Source organism: Sinocyclocheilus rhinocerous, unplaced genomic scaffold (assembly GCF_001515625.1).
Source record: "Sinocyclocheilus rhinocerous isolate Xijiao unplaced genomic scaffold, SAMN03320098_v1.1 scaffold1465, whole genome shotgun sequence".
Classification (NCBI taxonomy): domain Eukaryota; kingdom Metazoa; phylum Chordata; class Actinopteri; order Cypriniformes; family Cyprinidae; genus Sinocyclocheilus; species Sinocyclocheilus rhinocerous.
Window position 1 is genome coordinate 30,063 of NW_015645065.1, and position 17,040 is coordinate 47,102.

Consider the following 17,040-nt stretch of genomic DNA (forward strand, 5'->3'; position numbering starts at 1 on the left):
TCGCCCCCGCCCCCGCCCCCGCCGATGTCATCGTCCATCGCGATGTTTCACTGTAGACATCACCCGATGCCAATTTTGTAGACATCACCCAACCCTATTCAATATTTTCAATCAGAAATACATCACAGTACTGAAGTGAAATTTCAGGTTCATGCTGACTTTTAATATTTTTTGCTTTGTTTTGGTGAATGTTTGTAAATTATTTCTTTTTGAAATTGCATGCACAGATGAATCGTTTATAAGTGCAGCCATTAAAATATAAGGTACGTTTTTAATTTAATGTTGACTTTAAATTAGACCCTGTTCTGTCTCTTTTTTCCTGCTTATGTTGACTATACTTGGTTAGGCTTCACAGGGCTCCAGACTGCACCTAAAATGGTTGCATTTGCGACCAAAAATATTAATTTGTGAGTGAAGTTTTTGCTGAGATCGCCACTGGCAACTACAGGTGCATCTCAATAAATTAGAATGTCGTGGAAAAGTTCATTTATTTCAGTAATTCAACTCAAATTGTGAAACTCGTGTATTAAATAAATTCAATGCACACAGACTGAAGTACCGTATTGGCCCGAATATAAGACGACCCTGATTATAAGACGACCCCCCTTTTTCCAGATGTACCTTTTGGAAAAAGGCTTTTTAAAAACCAAATATAGTTTTTTTTCTCAGTAAAACACATTTTGTATATATATTGTATACATATTGCATATTTTTCCCATTTTCATTTTTGTTTTGAAAGTATGGTAAAAACTGGTAATATATAAATTTACATGTTATGATTTTAAAAACGTGCATGTAATGCCTGTTTTCCTGATTGTTTTGCGAACACATCATTTGTTAGGTTGATGTAATAAACTGAGATGACGCGCATCGAAGTTTTAGTGGAAAAACAGTCCTCATCTCTTCCAAACGCCAGTGTTGACTGCACACATGCTAAAAGCAGCTCCAGTTGTGGCAGCATGAGAGAGATCGAAAATGACGGAGACGTGCAAAGTAAAAGTGCGAAAAAGCAGTGTCTATTTCGTGCACAACTTGAACAAACTACAACAGGTAGTCAGCTGTGTGGACATTAACAATATCGTTAACAATTCTCGTTTATAATCGATACTAATATGGCTTCTTGTTATCAAGATATTTTGTCTATATGCTGTGTTCTGTTCATGTGTGAACTTCATATTATTTGCAGTGCACTTGTCGTCCAATAATCACAATAAGCTTTGTGCTCTGTTGCCTTTTAATAAACAAAGCATCGGCTTTAAAATTCTTCCAAATTCATAATGAAATTCAAACAATAAATACTGTTTTCTTGCTCCTTCAAGCGGCATGTGAACCTATCATATCTTTCTCTTTACTACTATAGTACGAAATAAACAATCGGAAATCTGAATCGGCTAAGAAAATTGCAATCGGTGCATCTCTACTAATTTTGTTTCTTGTAGGATCCAATGGCTCCTTAATCAACTTTTATTTCATTTATTTATTTTTGTCTGGAGCCTTGAGAGAGATAATTTTAAGCTTAGGTTGATTTTATTTTATTTTTTTCTGTATGCGTTAAACCAGTTGATTTTTAACTGGGTCTGCTTGCTTTGCCTGTTTTGATATAGTGTTCATAGCCTGATGGTCAGGATGTGGCAAGCTTGGCAGGTCTATTCTCTGCAGTAACGTTTCTTTCCTTTGCTAGAAAGAATTTTGAAAGCATCCTCTTTCACATGCACTAATAAACAGCCCATTTGACTGGTGATTTAAAGGGCTTTAGCCTTCCTCAGTCCTAGAGTTTCCTTTTAGGGTCAACAGAGCATGACTCAACAACAGGACAGGAGAGACTGAGAGAGAGAGACTGTCTCACCACTACCATCTAATGAACACCGTAAACTGGTCTGGGAAGCTTAAAATATAAAGAATTACTTCTGTTCTACCTGATCTCAAACTGGTTTTGACAAACACTTCAGTTGAGTGACTTCTTTCTTTGTAATTTCTAGTTTTTGTAAGTTCTAAATGACTTAAGCATATCCTCCCATAACCTGGTGGTCTTTCAAGCCAGAAGCTTACGGTGAGTTTAACAATGGCTAGTTGATGTGTGTATGTGCAGGCAGCCGAGCTACTCTTGTTCTCGGTATTCTGAGGATTTTCTCGGTAAGATTACAGTCTCATTTTGAAGCCCCATTAAGAGGGAGTTCTCTCCACTCAGGATTAATCCGATCTGGCACATTCCTGCTGGGAGAATCCTCAGGGTTCTGATCCTCCTAGACACCCCATCTGAGTGAGGACTGCCCTTAATGAGGAGTGACCGGAGGGGGCCTTTGACACTCCGTGCTATACTCTAGTCAGCTGATCAAATTTATGGCGCTTTTCCACTGCATGGTACGGTACGGTACGGCACGGCACGGCTCGCTTTTGGGGGGGAGGGTTTCCACTCTGTACAGTACCTGGTACTTTTTTCAGTACCACTTCGGCTGAGGTTCCAAGCTAGCCGTACTGTTACCAGAATGTGACGTGTAAACCCTGCTGATCACTGATTGGCCAGAGAGAATCGTCACTACCTGCGTCATTGAACTTGCGACACGAGACACTAGACCCGCTAGATTACATCCGTACAGCCAGCGAGGATCAAACGCAACTTTTTTCGAACAAACTCAACAGTTTTCGAACGAGCCCACCTTTGAACGAACGCAAACGTTTCAAACGAGCGTAGTAACAAAATAATAGCTATTTCTTGGTCTGTTGACGAAGGACAGATGTTACTCTCGTTGATAGCTGAGGAAGCGGATCCAGTGAGAGCTTGATGGGACAACGTTGAATGAAAAAGTTTTTCAGGAGGTCACGGCATTAGAGGCGGCGCAACTAACGACATGTCTATAATCCTGCCCACTTTAAAGCGGTACTAAACTGCAGTGGAAACGCAAACTGAGCCGTGCTGTGCCGAGCCGTACCATGTAGTGGAAAAGCGCCATTAGTATCTTTTGCATAAGATGCGAAACATGTTTTGTCATATTTGTTCTATAGACGATGGTACTTCTAATTGTGTAGATTGTTGAAAAGTGGTGTGCTAATGTTTTTCGAAGTGATCTAGTTTGCATTTTTTGCCTGCCAGTTGATGAAATATGCAAAATAACCCTGTAAGCTTACATTGAAGGAGGCCTTATGAGTTTTCTCATGATTTATTTTATGACCCATAAACATTATGGTTGATGTTATAAATCTTTTTTGTTTTTACTTGTTGTTTTATTTTTGGCAGAATGGTTGAATGAGGGTTAGAGTGCTGCAGGGATGGTGTATATTTGTAGGCCAAAGCACTGGAACGAGTTAGCATTTTAGCACTTATGGTTTCATTGTCTCAAAGTCAATGGATATTTTTTTTAAATGTGTTTTTGGTGAAATGCCTGGAATGAGGTCTGTGGATAACACAAGCTTAAGATATTTTTATATTTTATTCTAGAGCATACAACATGAAGGGCCACAACATATAATGTTGCATATCCACAACCATAGCATATAGATAGTCGTAAGGGGCTATTCACACAGAATGTGATTTGTGTTGAAAAACATGAGATGCTGTGGAATGGGGTAAAAAAAAAAAAACTTGAGCACCCTGTTTTCAGAATGCAGTGTCGTTTGAGAAACTGCAAAAGATGCAAGACATGAGCACAGCGGTCAAACACGTCCTTTAATCGCATGTTTACATAGAAAAACAATGGAAAACAGTGCAGTAGAATTTAAAAACGTTTCATGTTTACATGAAGGTGACCGGCTGAAAGGTGCTGTTATTTTCTTTGTTTTTACAAAACTTTTACTGTTAATTATACCCTACTACTGGTGTTATACTTTGTCATTTTGAATTTTAATTGCTTAGACGTTTTTTGTTTTTTTTTAGTAAAACTGAATGTCTACATTTTGAAGAAATATTTAGCATTTCTCTTATTTCTGAACATAGGTTTCACTTAATACAAGTTTGTACAATATTTGCCTTCATATTTCATTCTTTTCTGCAAATATACTTAACTTTGTTACATTTATCTTCAATCAGTCAACATTCTGAAAAAAAAAATCTTGATTTAATTTTTTTGCCATATCGCCCAGCCCTAGTAAGAGTACAGTAGACATTGCTGTCAAGCCTTGAATGACACTCTTGATGCAGCTGTTGTCATGAAACTGTTGCAAGGAGCTTGTGGGATAGGGTGACAGCAACATAGGAATGTGCCCATCGTGTCCCAGCACACCAACTGTCCCAGAAATTGTGATTAACCCATTCCTAATAAATGGACCTCTGACCAAAAAACACAATGGGTGAATCCTCTGTCTTTTTTCTTGTCTAGTCTGGCCTTTCACATTCTGTGTGCGGAAAAAGGAATCTGCATTGAGGAAATGACTCTCAGTTCATGTTTGAAAGGTGAAACATCAGTATTCAGGAGATTAATCTGTCTTTCATTTTGTTTCCGCAGGATTCCTTGGACTTCACAGCCACATCTTCAGCATTTTTAGCTGGATTTTAACCTTTCCCATCTGAAGACAGCCATGGAATCGGTAAATCCCTTTCTTTCTGTTGCAGCTTGTACTGAGTGTTTGACTGTTAGCGGCTAGTTCCTCGTTTTTGGTGCGACGGTTCAATTTTGAAACACTGAGGAAGCGTAACTGAGGCTGCAATGTCTGTCTGACTCTGGCTGCAGTGGGATGTTTGTCATCTTTAGATATAGTTCATTTTTAGCCAGTTTGAGAATAGTGACTAGGCACTTGTGTTTCTCGCTTGCGTTAAATAGAGTATATATGTTTGAACATGTAGCTTTTATTTGTGAATGTGATGCCATTGAGTTTGTTGGCGCCCCTACTAGTTCCAACAGGCTGGTGGACGGCTCAGCTCTGGAATGTGTGCATTAAGAGCAGGGCTTATTGCATGCCTGGGCCCTGCCTGCCGCCTCTTTTGTTAAGGGTTTTTGTTTTTGAGTGTGGATTTTGCCTCCTCTGTGTATATGTGTGCATAGAGGCTGTTGTGAAAATGGGTCACTGCTTGCAGAGAACTCGCTGTCTCTAATCTAGAGTCCCACTCCAGCACGCAGCTCATGTGACCATGCTTCTTCATCATTAAGCAGTGGCAGCCTATGACAGTCTTTCCCCTATGGAAACAAGCAGACCCATAGTAGTAGAACAGATAGTGTGGTGTTATGTACTGAGAAATGCTTAAGAATAGTTCATCCAAAAATCTAAATTCTGTTATCACTTGCTCACCTTTCAGATCAAGGCCTTCCTCCATGGGGCACATAATTAGATATTAGGCAGCTGTTTTCCATACAGTGTAAATTATATTATTATAACATTTTGTTGAAATGTTAGTAATTATTTACTAAAGGTGTAAATTGGACATTTCATTTCATCACAAGGTGATCTGACATCAATTCACTTAGCTGGCGATGCAATATTAGCCAATACCTAAAAAAGTATTGATATATCAGTGAGATTGATATTATGTGCCTATTTTACACCAGTTACATTTGTATTAACTCACGGGAGGTGCAAAAAAAATACAAATATTCAGATGAAACAAAACATACATTATATCATTACTTATTTGGTCGATGCATCAATCGATATGGTTGCATTGCCACCTGATGAACGTGGTACAACCAAATGGTATAAAGCATTAATGAATAACATTGATTCTTGTTCTTTTTCTCAGACTTTCTCTGTCAGATGTTTTCATAAGACTTACAAAACATTCTGTTTATCTCCTTTTGTGTTCCACTAAAGAAAAGCAGGGTTTAGAACAAATTTTAACTTTTGAGTGAACTATTCCATAAAACTTTGTATGTAGCATCATATTGCTACAGTTTTGAATGCTGTTCTCTCTCGGCATACAGGCTAGTAGAGTGCTGAAGATATATACAGCAGTCAAGCTCCTTTTTTTATACTCTGAAGCGCTGATAATTTCCTCCCATTTTTTTGTTGTCCCTGTGGAGCTCTGGAGCTCAGAGGTCTTCAGGTGTTTACTTCTGAAATCAGACTATATCTGCTTACCGTCAGTGGAAACCAAGGAGACTTATCACAAAGCTCATTATGCCGGCAGCGCACTGTGTGTGTTTTCCTCACCCCCCAAACCCCTTCCACTTCTTCTCATGTGATTCCAGTCACATGGTTTCCAGGCACCCGGAGCAGTATATCAAAATCACATTTTATTTTTAACCACTCTAAATCCACCGCAAATGCTGATGGTTAACAAAGGCACTTGCTTTAGCCCTCTCTACCTCCATTTCCCCTTGCACCTTGCACACCACCTACCAAAGATCTGATCATATTTGCAGCGTTATCTGCTGACTGCAAGAGGGGCGGTGTTTGGCAAGGTTACAGATGAAAGGAAGCCCTCAGCTCATTACATGTGTTTTTCTTGTTCTCGCTTCTTTCCAGAGCAACTCCATACCTTGGTGAGATTTGTCTGCGGTACTCCAGTGGGGAAATGCAGCCTTGCCAGTCAAATTACATAACTCTCATAGCCAGGCTTGAGACAACTATAGAGGCTTTGTTCCCAAGTTACTCCTCCTCCCCCTCTTGGCAGCCCACATGTTAATGTGGTATTGAAAGAGTCTGTGTGCTTCGAACAGGCCCAGCTCTGTGGTGAGAGAGCAGAAAACTTGCATCATTAACGTGCACAATGGCATCATGCTCGGATGTGAGCACAGAGATCAGAGCAGCAATCAGTCACTTCCTGTGAAAGACAACTTTGGGTTGGGACTGGGATTTTTGAACTATGCTTCAGGGGCAGTGGGGCTTTCTCTGAATGTTGGGCAGTGTCCTTTTTCTGATTGAGTTGAGTTTCAAGCTAGTCCATTATGGTGCTAATAATGAGTCAGGACAGCAGAAATGAGAAGTCTTAATGCACAAGTGTGCCTGTAACACATGCAGTGCAGGATAAGCCTGATTTGAATATGAGCTGGTTTCTGTGCTTGGTGTATTGACACACATGCAATTCACATACTGATGGGAAAGTAGCTACTTTTGTATTTTGCTAAGAACAACACATTTCAGCATTAACAGTGTTTGTACATGTGAGTTGACAATGTGCGAAATGCAGTCATTCTAATAAGAATCTATGTGATTAGGAGATTCGTGTGACAGAGATAAAGTTTCCCATGCAAATTGCACTTATGTTCAAGATGGTCACACAAATTCACTGTGATGACCAATTGAAAGCTGCTTGGTTTGAAAGTGATCAGTGTTTCATGCATATCGGCACCATTGTAATTTGACTTTTTTGCACACAGATTTTTGCTAATGTGACTGCACCTTTAAGCTTTAAGCTTAACCTTTAAGTTTGAAAGTATTTTACGGTTTAGTTAGAAGTGGCAGTATTAGAACATGAATCTCAAAATTATTTGTTAGTACTTGGGTTTGCATGTAAATATTTGAATCTAGCTAAATGTATTGCCTTTATTTATTTATTTTTCTACAACTCTTCTGTTGTGCGAGAGGATTTTGAGCAGTATTAGCTTGCAAAAAAAAAAACATGCATGGATGCACTTCACAAATTCACTGGAAATAGTTTAACATTTGGGTACCTTTAGCATACTGTTTACAGCGTGATTTGGAATTCATCGAAAATGACCGAGATGTGCAAAGTAAAAGTGCAAAAAAGCAGTGTCTATTTCGTGCAGAACTTGAACAAACTACAATAGGTCAAAGTGCAGTGTCTGGGTTATTAGAAATGACACTATAAAGCACACTACCCAGGAGGTCATTTGAAACCGGTAAAGTTCTGGAAAGTTCATTGATCCAATAAGGGAATGCATTAGTAATAAGTAATAAGTTCAAAACAGAGAAAACACGGACAAACTCATCAGAGATGGCAGAGAGAATAGTGACCAGTGTCCTGATGGCAGTAAATTATTCTTTTCAGTGTGTATTTGGCTTAAAAGCATGAGTGTTTTATAGGCATGGGCCGGTATGAGATTTTGACGGTATGGTAAACTTAAGCAAACATATCACGGTTTCACGTATCACGGTATTGCCGTTACAGCTCTATTTTGACGGTATGATAACCTTAAGCAAACATATCACGGTTTCACGTATCACGGTATTGCCGTTACAGCTCTAAAATGTGTTATTTTTAAATGACTGGGTAAAAAAAAAAAAAAAACAACACTTTTTCCCACTGAACACAATATATTTTGTTTTTGAGCAACATACAGAATATTAGGAACAGTCGAATTTGTTTATTTTGTCTTTGATTTGTTTCCTAAAAGGAAGAAAAATAAAGACTGATATCTTTATTTAACCTAAATTGACATGACATTACATGCAAAATATACACGACAAATAGCAAATTTTTCATTGTTTCTCAAAACGTCATAGCATTTCCACACCGGCGATGACATGACTGCGGCGCCAAATCATTTATGTCCCCACGCATCATGTACGTCGTCACGCGTTGACGTCATCAAATTGTGATCGGTTCGTGAGATCGGCCAAGTTAGTGAGTACCGATCGAGTCATAAAATGTGATTATCGGCCGCTACCGATCTCCGGCCGATCGATCGGAGAATCCCTAGAAAAAAGAGTTTCAAACAGTCCTCATCTCTGCCGGACAGCAGCGCTGACGCACACCTGCTAAACACAGCTCAGTTGTGCAGCACGAGAGAGCTCGACATGACGGAGATGTGCGAAGTGAAAGTGCACAAAAGCAGAGTCTATTTCGTGCACAACTTGAACAAACTACAACAGGTAAAGCTGTCAGCTGTGTGGATATTGGCAATATCGTTAACAATTCTCGTTTATAATCATTACTAATATGGCTTCTTCTTATCAAGATCTTAGTCTATATGCTGTGTTCTGTTAATGTGTGAACTTCATATTATTTGAAGCACACTTGCCGTCCATTAATCGCAAAAAGCTTTGTTACTTTTTAATAAACAAAGTATCAGCTTTAAAATTATGCCAAATTCATAACGAAATTCAAACAATAAATACAGTTTTGGTGCTCTTTAATGCAGCAGGCGCGATCGCTTTAGCGCCTCAGTTCAAGCGGCAAGTGAACCCATTTAATCTGTCTCTTTACTACTATAGTACATAATGAACATGAATTAACATCAGAACGTAGCCTATTTTATAAGAAAACCTACAGTAGGCCTGGGCGATAAAACGATATCGATATTTATCGATAGTACACCTTCTTCGATAACGATATCAAAAAACACGAACATGAGTGCTGTGCCTGCCTGTGATGAGGAGATTGTGAGTATTTTTAATTTTGTTTTTTTACTGTTAAAACAAAAAAATAGTTGTTGTTTGTCTCATAAATTGAGTTAATTTAAAAATACAGTGGTTAAATGTAAAAAAAAAATTATATTACAATTCTTTGTGATTACAGTAGTCAACATTTGAAGTGGATCAAAACCTTTCATCAAAGTTGTCCTAAAACCTAAAACCAAAATGCGCTGTTGTCTTAGAACAACTTTGATGAACTTTTTTTGATCCACTTCAAATTTTGACTACTGTATATATTTCAAGTTGGAAAAGACATTACTTCCCACTTTAAGTGAACCTTAGTTCCCAAGTCATCTACAAGATCGATTAAAATGCTGATAAATTCAAGAAAGGATGAAACATAAACACATGAAAGTATGATTAAAATGTTAAAAAGTGATAATAAAATAAATAAAACACGTTTATTCTGTGGCACCTAAAAAAATTATTTGGCGCCTAACATTTTTTCTTATAGGAGCCAATGGCTCCTTACTCTATTTTTTTGTTTGGAGCCCTGATATTGCATATTCATATTTTTACTTAACCTATTGTCTTCATGATAAGAAAGAATGCAAGGAGCTAAAGATAAAATTCAACACCTTCTGTATAATTGCATGTTACTAACGAAGAAAAACAGACTGGATGTGTGCAAGACATATGACAACATTTATAGGATGCTTTGAGGAGGAGCCCAAACTACACTCAAGGTCCAAGTGATGCTGACATAGTTATGGTCCATAATATTGACACAGATTCTGTGTAATAAACAATTATTTGTGATTGTATATTGTTCTGAAGTTGGAAAAGACGTTTAGTTCCCACTTTAAGTGAAGCTTAGTTCCCAGGACATCTATAAGATGGATTAAAATGCTGATGCTGTAAAAGGAGGGGAGACATAAACACATGACAGTTTGACTGAAATGTTAAAGTGTTTAAAAAAAAAAGAGAGAAATAAAACACTTTTATTCTGTGGCACTTAAAAAAAATAATTTGGCATCTAATTTAGTTTCTTATAGGAGCCCTTGTCTGGAGCCCTGCTGCCAATTGATCTGGTTTCTGATTGGTTATGGTGCAGCTCATTTAATTTTCAGTTTCTCAGAGTCGGTTCAGCACTGTAATACACTGTTTAAATCAAGACACACTGAGAACATTTCAGAGCGCAAGTTCAGCGCTGTAGGTTGCTTGTGGTTGTGGGTGTGGTCCACTTCCTCCGGGTTACATGTAGCACTTATGTGCAAGGAAGTGCCGCTCTAAACCCTTCACTTGCCTCATCACCAGGGGTGTGAAGTAACGAATTACAAATACTTTTACTTGAGTACATTTTAAGTGATGTATCGGTACTTTTACTCCGCTATTTTCCTCCGTTTGTGGTCGTTACATGCTTATTTTAATTTAGAGTTGCTTAGCCTATGTTTTTGTCTTTGGTCTAATCTTAGGATAAAAAGCAAAACTAGATGGCATTTGCCTCAAGCTCCTTCATTTTTTTCTTGCAAACACCTGGTTAAACAATACATATTAAAGGCTATGAAAACAAATAAAGTGAATGTAACCATGTAAGCCTTTATATTATGTACAAAAAAGGGTTAAAATCACATTTCATTATATCATTGTAACATTGCAATCTAGAAACTAAAATCTTTTAAAGCGGAAGTTAAATTCACTAAACTAAAAATGAAAATAAATGAATAAAAGCACAGAGTTGTGTTAGGCTATTTTGGTTACCCCATTACAGTCACTTTACAGTCAGTGCTATCATAAAAATAGACTTACTTGTAGGTTTAAAATTCTACGTCACATTTATTGTCCAACTACAAATATTTCAGCGAAATGTATATTTTAGTCAGAATTAACAATCAAACACAATAAAAATTAAACAAATATCTAATTTCTAATGTTTTATATGCAGATTAAATAGGTCTTTATTGTATAGGTCTAATTGTCTCCCGAGGGCGCAATGAGCAAAATAATGCAGCGCATTTAAATTGTCAACGCAAGGAAGTAACTCTATAAAAACGTGCATTACGTCTAAATTAAATCATAAAAATCTAATATAATTTTGTAAATTGCATAAACAATTATGAACAAAACAGCATCATGTATTTATGCATTACTTAATTCAAAGAGCCGAAGCTTTTATCTGCTTGTTACCCAGGGTTCAAAGTCCAAAGCGTGAGGAAAATCTGCGCTGAACCAGTGTTACTCGTTTTTTACAAGGCATGTGACAAAGCGATACGTATGAGACTCCTTTATAAGTCTGCTGTTGTCAACAAAAAGAAGCATTGAGGTTTTCCTGCGCATTTCCGCCAAAATAAAAGTTGAGAAAAAGCAAGAACTCCATCAACAGCTTCGGCCAAGAATTTTCATTTCGGTGCATCCCTAGAACAAACTGTATTATGCACTTTCTCCGCAGCAGCTCAGTTTGTGTCCTCCACTATATTTTCAGATGCGCTCGTATCAAACTACTGTATATCGATATAAACGGTATTGCCTCATATCGAATCGCTTATAAAGAAAATATTGATATATCGTACAAACTCAATATACCGCCCAGCCCTATTTCCCCCAGGTCTAATTGAGCTGCCACAGGTCTTCAGCATCAGACCATGTTGCTGTGTTATGCTTTTACACAGCATCAAATAAATACTAAGCCCACTTGACAGACAAGAGGCCCAATGAACTACAAAACCCAATGGAACAAATTAGAGTTTTATGTTCTAATCTGAGTCAAAGAGCCCTCCCATGGTGCCTCAGGGCAGTCATGATTTTAGCATGCTGGTTCAGCTGTATGGGGCTCCGGCACGGTGATTAAAGAACACTGAGAACTGCGGAGATGTTGCATTGTTTTCCATAGACGCCCTTTCAACTCAATCTGTGAGCAGTAATTGGATTCTTTGTAAATGTAATGTGTTTTATCTTTACTGTGTCGGCACAATGGAGGAAGTCCCTGTCTCTTTGCTAATATAGGAAGTGTATGAAATGTCAGCTGCTGGGGCTCCACAAAGCTGACCGTGGAGCGGAGGTTTTAAGTTTGCACATGTGGTGTTTCCAGAGAGATAGCGGTTAAAGGGGTAGTTTACCCAAAAATGAAAATTGTCATAATTTACTCACCCTCAGGTTATTCCAAATCAGTATGAGTTTCTTTTTTCTGTTCAACACACAAGAAGATATTTTGAAGAATTTGTGTAAACAAATAGTTGATGGTCCCCGTTGACTCCCATAGTATGGGGAAAAAAATACTATGGCAGTCAATGGGGACCATCTATTTTTTTTTTCTTTTTCAGAATATCTTCTTTTGCGTTCAGCAGAAGAAATAAACTTATACAGGGTTGAAACAACTTGAGGGTGAGTAAATGATGACAGTATTTTCATTTGGGGTGAACTATCCCTTTAAATGAACTGTTCCCAAAAACCATTTGTCATAGCAAATCAAAATTGCTTGGGTCAGCTGAAGTTACATGTGCTGTATGCTGTATGTTAATAAAAGCTTGCATGATAGTGTCTCTATTGCGGATAATTTCTTCTTGAGAAAAAAGAAAACAAGCGCGCAAGCATAAATCTGAGCTTGTATGTATGCACTAGAGGTCTTCACGGGTCCACTTGGATCCGAAAACCTGAGGGCCGACCCGAGCGGGTTCGGGTCCAAAACTTCGACGAGTACCTCGGACACGGGTCGGGTTCGGTATTAGCGGCCTCGGGTCTCGGGTAATTTAAAATAAACATGCTTTTCCCAAATGGACCCGATTAGACCCGAATTCTTTTAAACTATCCCGAATGTGTAGGTTACTTTCACTTTCGTGTTAAGAGAGGAACGCACACAAAAAAAGGAGCATACGTTCGTAATCCTCGCACACAGACATCATCTTATAGATATGAGATCCATCAGGAAAATCCACTCGCTTCATTATGCTGCGTGTTCATGCAGGGCTTTTCTTTTTTGTGTGCAGAAGCCTTTCGCCGGAGATCAGGTTGCAGACAACAGCGAATCCATTATTAGGCTATCGATTTATTTTTTATCAAACTATCACGTTTATTTTTCAAATCCACTGGTCACAATTGAAAGCGGAGCTCAGAAATACCTTGTATCCATCAGGTAGGCACTAATATAAAGTAACCTAATAATAAATTGAATAAATGTTAAATCAAAGTAATGGAGAAGTGGCCAGATCAGTCAACAGGACACCGGGATTTTTCCTGACTGACTGCGGGGCTGCAGGCTGTACACACATCAATGCCGTTTACGTCCGGGTCCAATCGGGTTCAAAAATAATTGCCGTCGGACTCGGGTCTAATTTCATCGGGTCTGTCTCGGGTCGGGTTTTTCTTTAAAAAAAAATAATTTATGTACGTCGGGTTTGGGTAAGAAGTGATTCAGGTCGGGTACATATTTTAGGACCCATGAAGACCTCTAGTATGCAATCGTGCTCTCCACACCCCCTCCTTTTCATTCCTCAGTGACGTTTTGGTTTTCCCCCTGCTTCCTTGTATTTCTTTTTCCCTCCCTACATGCCATGCCCCTCACTGGCTTGAATCATGGTCACTGTGCTGTTAAAATGTTGTTGCTGGAAATGCACCGATTGCAATTTTCTTGGCTGATTCGGATTTCCGAGTTTTTTGTAAGTGTGACCTGCCGATTCAGATTTTCTTTCTAAGAACTATAGCCTAATGGACAGCATATACAAACAAAAATCTACTTTTTTTCAATGCAAAAAAAATATTTACATCATAAAAGAATTTATAAAACATTACAATTCCCCTACTCTGGACTAAGTTACAGATATTCTCTCACTCATTGTTATTAATTTTATTATTATTATTATTAGTAGCATGTAACTGATTACGAACCAATTTCTGTTATTTAAAAAGTCCTGCCCAACATTGCTTGTCAATGTAATGTTTTCAATTTGAAATCCACTGGTTGCAGGAGTAATATAGGTTGTGAACCCCATTTCATCTTCATGACTGCTTTCACATTTATGATTGACAGCGCTTGAATAACATGCAGTACAGTCTGGATTTCTTCACACACTTATTGACGTCAAAACTAGTTGTCTGCTATGGTTGAGATCAATCAAATCCACTGAATATTTCAACCAGTCATTTTGCTAATGGAATGTGCTTGATGTCTTTCACCTCTGTATGAACAGGTTTAACACTCCAAACAGGATAGCATGATTTTTTCCCCCACAAAATGGTTAAGCACAAGATCCCACCCCTCAGCCGATTTCATTAGTCAACTCAATTCATGAGGTCTGATTTTTTTTTGTTTGTTTAAAGAAGACTGTGTGATTCATGCTATCTATTAGGATGTGCTAGTGAAACTATACTGTTAGGTGTTAGTATTTGTTTAAGAATTATGTAAGCAATCAGTGCTGTGATTGACATGACAAATTAAATCTTTAGAATCCATGGAGAATCCGCTAGACAGGTTTGGGTAAGAAAATCACGCAACAGGATCACGACCAAATTCTTCTGAGTGAATGTGGCCTTAGAGGAACAGGGTGCTTCAAGTTTCTGATGAAGATGATAAGCTGAAGAGAGAAGCGTAACTGTTCCCAACTTAGAACTAACTCGTAGTATTTAATGTAAGACTGGATGTTTTTCTAAATGGCAGGCAGTGACTTCTCACACCTTATTTGAGAGCTATGATTGCAGAGCACCTATTTTAGGAGCAGGATGCAGACCAGAGATGAAGGCTTGTTCTCCAGCATCTGACCATAATGACTTTGTTTTTTCATTGTCTATGTTAGACAGGCTGTGATTTGAGGAAGAAGTGCTGTTAACGTTTTGTCCAAATATCTGAAATCCTATGAAAGAGCTGATAGCTGTTGAGTAGGCTTGTACCGGCACCAGGAGCAGAATCCATCCCCGTCTGCTTGGGCTGGTCATGCAGTCCTTTTTCTCAGCACAGTGCTCAGTGACCTTGCTGTCATGTGTCCCTCATCTGGTCTCAAGCCAACAGCACTCTTGAGATGGAGGGTCCTTGTTCACAACCCCTCAGTGTGCATACATTTCTTTCTCTTCTTTTTTTAGAGGTGCTGACCTTTGCTCACTGTGATATTGAATGTGATATTGGGTGAGAGAAGCTGCTTGTTTCTTCAAATGTCCAGTGTCATGTTGTGTAAAGATTGTCAATTTTTTTAATCTGCATATGGCTCTCAGTTTCACGTCTGTTCTGTCAAAGCTCATGGCCAGAGCTATGCCATTGTCCTAACTAACTGGCATTAGCCTTGACCTGGAACATACTCAACGCTAGAATATGAACGCAAACACTTATAGCTAAACAAGCTCTATTTCATGTTGCTTTCTGAAATGTGACACCACAATTCATAAAGCAACATAAAAAAACTTTGCGTTGCCACAAAGGATGCTGTAGCAGATGTATGCGTTCTTTCCATGGAAAACTTTAAGTATGTACAATAGGACTACTTGCAGTGTTGGACAAGCATTTTGGTTTGTGTTTTTGCATACTTAATGGCCTTTTGATTCCTGTGATGTGAAAAACGTCAACGTGGAATCCAGTCCTGTAAAAAAATTTATTTACTGTATAATGCTGAATGTCATGGAATTTTGCTAGTTTTTGGATGAATAATTCAAAAATAGATTTTCACACTGACAGATTTAATCTCTTAATGTCTGCTGTACGGTTGGTTTCTGGTATGTGTTCCTATTGTATTGGGGTGGATCACATGAGCTCCCTGTCTACACTACTAATCCTAGTCACTGCCTCAACTTTGTGCATTGTCAGTAGTCACTGTCCTCTCGATGTGCCAAATTTTGTTGAAAATGAATCACTTTCGATTTCTTTGTTACTCCAAATCGTTCACACAATCTGTTGTGTTTCCGTTTTTTTTTTTTTTTTCTGGACTCCTTTTTAATGGTTAAATTACATTTTATTAATCAAAAAGCATATCTAATTAATTAAAATCATGAAACTTAAACAATTTAACATCAATTTATTAAAAGTTTAACAAATATTACGTTTAGGGCCCTATGAAATGTTTTATTTGTCCAACCTTATGTTTTATTGTAACCAAATTCTGTTTTAGCATGTCTAATTATTTGAAAGCATAAAACAAGTTTTACAATAATATAAAAACAATAATTTATTCTTACAATAGCCTTATGATTTTTCTGCTCAGAAATTCTGTATTGTATATTTACATTTTGTTTTAAGGCATAAAACATTCATTTAATCTATCTTTTAAGTAATGAAAATTAAACAAATTAAATTTTTTGGAAAATAAAGGTCATTTAATATTACAATTAAAACATTGAAGAAATATTGAATGCTTATTCCTTAAAAATAAGGTTTTAATAATTTTAGTAGTAGTAGTAGCAGCCTGTTACGTACATTCTACTCAACAATAGTAATATATTTCTGCCAATCCCCTCAAGTTAAACCGAACTTTTAATTTGACGGGTTGCAGTGAATACCTTTACATTTCTGTGATGACATGATGTATATGACATGATGATAGTTTTACTCAAATGAAACGGTCAAATGCTCATGAAGTGACTCTCAAAGCAGTTCTGGAGATGTTGTTCATGTATTTATGTCCTCATTAGTGAGACGGCAGACGTTAATATCACCGGAAGCGTCACAAGCGTTTCAGTACGAGTACTACACAAAACCGCGCATCTGCGCCATTCATTAACACAGAGACACGCAGAATTCATATTTAAATATGAATCGTTTTGCGGCTTAATATTTACAAATACGAGTGGGAGTGGACTCACTTGTGTGTGTGTGTGTGTGCGCGCATGCACATCGGGCGGAACTCCGCTGTGCGCGATACAGAGCGCGACCATAACGTG

At 38.0% G+C, this 17,040-nt stretch overlaps 1 long non-coding RNA gene across 1 annotated transcript in view; it reads left to right on the forward strand.

Annotated features, from left to right (window-relative positions):
• The first annotated feature begins 4,441 nt into the window (after positions 1-4,441).
• LOC107705323 (uncharacterized) overlaps positions 4,442-17,040 on the forward strand; it is an 87,315-nt gene continuing 74,716 nt past the window's right edge. Inside the window, exon 1 of the long non-coding RNA XR_001636059.1 lies at positions 4,442-4,521. This is a non-coding gene — a long non-coding RNA (uncharacterized LOC107705323). The remainder of the gene's footprint in view (positions 4,522-17,040) is intronic.